Source organism: Hyperolius riggenbachi, chromosome 6 (assembly GCF_040937935.1).
Source record: "Hyperolius riggenbachi isolate aHypRig1 chromosome 6, aHypRig1.pri, whole genome shotgun sequence".
Taxonomy (NCBI): Eukaryota; Metazoa; Chordata; class Amphibia; order Anura; family Hyperoliidae; genus Hyperolius; species Hyperolius riggenbachi.
In genome coordinates this window covers 386263769-386269768 of record NC_090651.1, presented here as the reverse complement: position 1 = coordinate 386269768, position 6000 = coordinate 386263769, and the positions used below count along the sequence as shown (strand labels likewise).

Below are 6000 nucleotides of genomic sequence, written 5' to 3'. Positions count from 1 at the left end.
CTGGTCTCCAGGTCCGGCATGCTTCACTTCTTCCTGCCCGGCAGGTAGTTTAAACAGTAGAGCGCCCTCTACTGTTTAAACTTCCTGCCGGGCAGGAGGAACTGAAGCATGCCGGAGACCAGCGCGGACACGGAGCAGCGGTGACTGGGGGTAGTCGCGCCGGCGGAGCAGGTAATGTATTGCCGCTCTATTGCGTCGGTTGTCGGGCACTCGAACGCCGCTAGCGACGCGCTCCCTACCCGCGGGCGATCGACGGTCATTTTCCGCACGGAGCGATTGGCGGGATCGGATGAAATGGATCGAAATTCGGCGTGTAGCGCGAACGATTTTTCAGCAGATTCGATCCCAGTGATCGAATCTGCTGTCGAAACGCCGGCAAATCGGGCCAGTGTATGGCCAGCTTAAGTTCAATCAAGCACATGATGGAAGTTTCTGCAGCTGCTGCCCTGTACTGGCCTCTAGGGATGATCAAAGATATGCAAATTCTTCTGAGTTGATGCAAATTCTTGTGCAAATGTATGCAGCTTGAAATGGACCAATCAATTTAAACCTGGGTTTAAATTGATTGGTCCATTTTCAAACTGCATACATTTGCATATTTTGGAAGAATTTGCATCTCATCTACTGGCTTCTTTACTTTCAGCTTTTATGCAGCTGGCATTCTCCTCCCCCTATCTGCACAACAATGCCATGGAGGTCCGGCAACAGCTGCCACCCACTATCTATAATCAGAGAAATCAAGTATAGGGGGAGGGGCATCTCCATCAGGGTGTGGCACAGAAGGCTCTGCCCATGTTGGCAGCCACAGGTGGGAGGGACTCCGGTTATACACAGGCCTTTTGTCACATCTCATGGAAGGGAAGCCTGAGGTGAGCTGCCAGCCCCGCCCACGTCTGCAGACACAGGTGGGAGGGGCTCAGGTTTCCTGTCACATCTCCTCACAGAAGGAATCCTGAGGTGAGCTGCCAGCCCTGCCCATGTCTGCAGACACAGGTGGGAGGGGCTCAGGTTTCCTGTCATCTCCTCACAGAAGGAATCCTGAGGTGAGCTGCAAGCCCTGCCCACATCTGCAGCCACAGGTGGGAGGGGCTCAGGTTTCCTGTCACATCTCCTCACAGAAGGAATCCTGAGGTGAACTGCCAGCCCCGCCCACATCTGCAGTCACAGGTGGGAGGAGCTCAGGTTTCCTGTCACAGCTCACAGAAGGAATCCTGAGGTGAGCTGCCAGCCCCGCCCACATCTGCAGCCACAGGTGGGAGGGGCTCAGGTTTCCTGTCACATCTCCTCACAGAAGGAATCCTGAGGTGAGCTGCCAGCCCTGCCCACATCTGCAGCCACAGGTGGGAGGGGCTCAGGTTTCCTGTCACATCTCACAGGAATCCTGAGGTGAGCTGCCAGCCCCGCCCACGTCTGCAGACACAGGTGGGAGGGGCTCAGGTTTCCTGTCACATCTCCTCACTGAAGGAATCCTGAGGTGAGGTGCCAGCCCCGCCCACATCTGCAGTCACAGGTGGGAGGGGCTCAGGTTTCCTGTCACATCTCCTCACAGAAGGAATCTTGAGGTGAGCTGCCAGCCCCGCCCATGTCTGCAGACACAGGTGGGAGGGGCTCAGGTTTCCTGTCATCTCCTCACAGAAGGAATCCTGAGGTGAGCTGCAAGCCCTGCCCACATCTGCAGCCACAGGTGGGAGGGGCTCAGGTTTCCTGTCACATCTCCTCACAGAAGGGAATCCTGAGGCGAACTGCCAGCCCCGCCCATGTCTGCAGTCACAGGTGGGAGGAGCTCAGGTTTCCTGTCACAGCTCACAGAAGGAATCCTGAGGTGAGGTGCCAGCCCCGCCCATGTCTGCAGCCACAGGTGGGAGGGGCTCAGGTTTCCTGTCACATCTCATAGAAGGAATCCTGAGGTGAGCTGCCAGCCCCGCCCACATCTGCAGCCACAGGTGGGAGGGGCTCTGGTTTCCTGTCACATCTCCTCACAGAAGGAATCCTGAGGTGAGCTGCCAGCCCCGCCCACATCTGCAGCCAGGTGGGAGGGGTTCAGGTTTCCTGTCACATCTCCTCACAGAAGGAATCCTGAGGTGAGCTGCCAGCCCCGCCCATGTCTGCAGTCACAGGTAGGAGGGGCTCATATTTCCTGTCACATCTCCTCACAGAAGGAATCCTGAGGTGAGCTGCCAGCCCCGCCCACATCTGCAGCCACAGGTAGGAGGGGCTCATATTTCCTGTCACATCTCACTGAAGGAATCCTGAGGTGAACTGCCAGCCCCGCCCACATCTGCAGTCACAGGTGGGAGGAGCTCAGGTTTCCTGTCACAGCTCACAGAAGGAATCCTGAGGTGAGCTGCCAGCCCCGCCCACATCTGCAGCCACAGGTGGGAGGGGCTCAGGTTTCCTGTCACATCTCCTCACAGAAGGAATCCTGAGGTGAGCTGCCAGCCCTGCCCACATCTGTAGCCACAGGTGGGAGGGGCTCAGGTTTCCTGTCACATCTCACAGGAATCCTGAGGTGAGCTGCCAGCCCCGCCCACGTCTGCAGACACAGGTGGGAGGGGCTCAGGTTTCCTGTCACATCTCCTCACTGAAGGAATCCTGAGGTGAGGTGCCAGCCCCGCCCACATCTGCAGCCACAGGTGGGAGGGGCTCAGGTTTCCTGTCACATCTCACAGGAATCCTGAGGTGAGCTGCCAGCCCCGCCCACGTCTGCAGACACAGGTGGGAGGGGCTCAGGTTTCCTGTCACATCTCCTCACAGAAGGAATCTTGAGGTGAGCTGCCAGCCCCGCCCATGTCTGCAGACACAGGTGGGAGGGGCTCAGGTTTCCTGTCATCTCCTCACAGAAGGAATCCTGAGGTGAGCTGCAAGCCCTGCCCACATCTGCAGCCACAGGTGGGAGGGGCTCAGGTTTCCTGTCACATCTCCTCACAGAAGGGAATCCTGAGGTGAACTGCCAGCCCCGCCCATGTCTGCAGTCACAGGTGGGAGGAGCTCAGGTTTCCTGTCACAGCTCACAGAAGGAATCCTGAGGTGAGGTGCCAGCCCCGCCCATGTCTGCAGCCACAGGTGGGAGGGGCTCAGGTTTCCTGTCACATCTCATAGAAGGAATCCTGAGGTGAGCTGCCAGCCCCGCCCACATCTGCAGCCACAGGTGGGAGGGGCTCAGGTTTCCTGTCACATCTCCTCACAGAAGGAATCCTGAGGTGAGCTGCCAGCCCCGCCCATGTCTGCAGTCACAGGTAGGAAGGGCTCATATTTCCTGTCACATCTCCTCACAGAAGGAATCCTGAGGTGAGCTGCCAGCCCCGCCCACATCTGCAGTCACAGGTAGGAGGGGCTCAGGTTTCCTGTCACATCTCCTCACAGAAGGAATCCTGAGGTGAGCTGCCAGCCCCGCCCACATCTGCAGTCACAGGTAGGAGGGGCTCATATTTCCTGTCACATCTCCTCACAGAAGGAATCCTGAGGTGAGCTGCCAGCCCCGCCCACATCTGCAGTCACAGGTAGGAGGGGCTCAGGTTTCCTGTCACATCTCCTCACAGAAGGAATCCTGAGGTGAGCTGCCAGCCCCGCCCACATCTGCAGTCACAGGTAGGAGGGGCTCATATTTCCTGTCACATCTCCTCACAGAAGGAATCCTGAGGTGAGCTGCCAGCCCCGCCCACATCTGCAGTCACAGGTAGGAGGGGCTCAGGTTTCCTGTCACATCTCCTCACAGAAGGAATCCTGAGGTGAGCTGCCAGCCCCGCCCACGTCTGCAGTCACAGGTAGGAGGGGCTCATATTTCCTGTCACATCTCCTCACAGAAGGAATCCTGAGGTGAGCTGCCAGCCCCGCCCACATCTGCAGCCACAGGTGGGAGGGGCTCAGGTTTCCTGTCACATCTCCTCACAGAAGGAATCCTGAGGTGAGCTGCCAGCCCCGCCCATGTCTGCAGTCACAGGTAGGAGGGGCTCATATTTCCTGTCACATCTCCTCACAGAAGGAATCCTGAGGTGAGCTGCCAGCCCCGCCCACATCTGCAGCCACAGGTGGGAGGGGCTCAGGTTTCCTGTCACATCTCCTCACAGAAGGAATCCTGAGGTGAGGCAGCTGCTAAATTCCCCTCCACTGTCTGCCTGTCACTGAGTGAGAAGACACTAACATATACTGACACAGCAATCACTCACATATATACTGACAGAGATGATGGAGTGAGGGGAATGTGCCACACAGAACGCCACAGCCAGATGTATAACTATATAGAGTGACAGTGATGGTGGCCTGAGGGGACCTGCTCCTCACACAGACATTTACCACACGGCTGGAGGGTTCCTATTATACCAATATACACTGACCCCAATATAACTATATATACTGACACTAATATACCAATATAGACTGACAGTAATAATAGCCTGAGGGGACCTCCGCCTCACACTCATTTACCACACGGCCAGGTGACCCATATTACAGCAATATCTACTGACACGAATACAAGACTATACACTGACACTAATACATCAATATCTACTGACACTAATACATCAATATCTACTGACACTAATACATCAATATCTACTGACACTAATACAGGAATATCTACTGACACTAATACATCAATATCTACTGACACTAATACACCAATATCTACTGACACTAATATAACAATATCTACTGACACTAATACATCAATATCTACTGACACTAATATACCAATATCTACTGACACTAATACAACTATATCTCCTGACACTAATACAGCAATATCTACTGACACTAATACACCAATATCTACTGACACTAATACACCAATATCTACTGACACTAATACAGCAATATCTACTGACACTAATATAACAATATCTACTGACACTAATACATCAATATCTACTGACACTAATACATCAATATCTACTGACACTAATACATCAATATCTACTGACGCTAATACACCAATATCTACTGACACTAATATAACAATATCTACTGACACTAATACAGCAATATCTACTGACACTAATATAACAATATCTACTGACACTAATACATCAATATCTACTGACACTAATACATCAATATCTACTGACACTAATACATCAATATCTACTGACACTAATACATCAATATCTACTGACACTAATACATCAATATCTACTGACACTAATATAACAATATCTACTGACACTAATATAACAATATCTACTGACACTAATATACCAATATCTACTGACACTAATACAACTATATCTCCTGACACTAATACAGCAATATCTACTGACACTAATACACCAATATCTACTGACACTAATACACCAATATCTACTGACACTAATACAGCAATATCTACTGACACTAATATAACAATATCTACTGACACTAATACATCAATATCTACTGACACTAATACATCAATATCTACTGACACTAATACATCAATATCTACTGACGCTAATACACCAATATCTACTGACACTAATACACCAATATCTACTGACACTAATACAGCAATATCTACTGACACTAATATAACAATATCTACTGACACTAATACATCAATATCTACTGACACTAATACATCAATATCTACTGACACTAATACATCAATATCTACTGACACTAATACATCAATATCTACTGACACTAATACATCAATATCTACTGACACTAATATAACAATATCTACTGACACTAATACATCAATATCTACTGACGCTAATACACCAATATCTACTGACACTAATACACCAATATCTACTGACACTAATACAGCAATATCTACTGACACTAATATAACAATATCTACTGACACTAATACATCAATATCTACTGACACTAATACATCAATATCTACTGACACTAATACATCAATATCTACTGACACTAATATAACAATATCTACTGACACTAATACATCAATATCTACTGACGCTAATACACCAATATCTACTGACACTAATACACCAATATCTACTGACGCTAATACATCAATATCTACTGACACTAATACATCAATATCTACTG

The 6000-nt window shown here is 50.1% G+C and overlaps 1 protein-coding gene across 8 annotated transcripts in view; it reads left to right on the top strand.

Moving 5' to 3' along the window:
* The first annotated feature begins 2720 nt into the window (after positions 1 to 2720).
* The window catches only part of LOC137521991 (histone-lysine N-methyltransferase PRDM9-like), a 144604-nt gene continuing 141324 nt past the window's right edge, over positions 2721 to 6000 (top strand). For 2 of the 8 annotated variants that reach the window (XM_068241980.1, XM_068241987.1), the window contains exon 1: positions 3995 to 4080. The gene's annotated coding sequence lies outside the window, so the exon portion shown is untranslated. The other 6 variants (XM_068241983.1, XM_068241982.1, XM_068241981.1 and 3 more) reach the window with 6 other exon arrangements.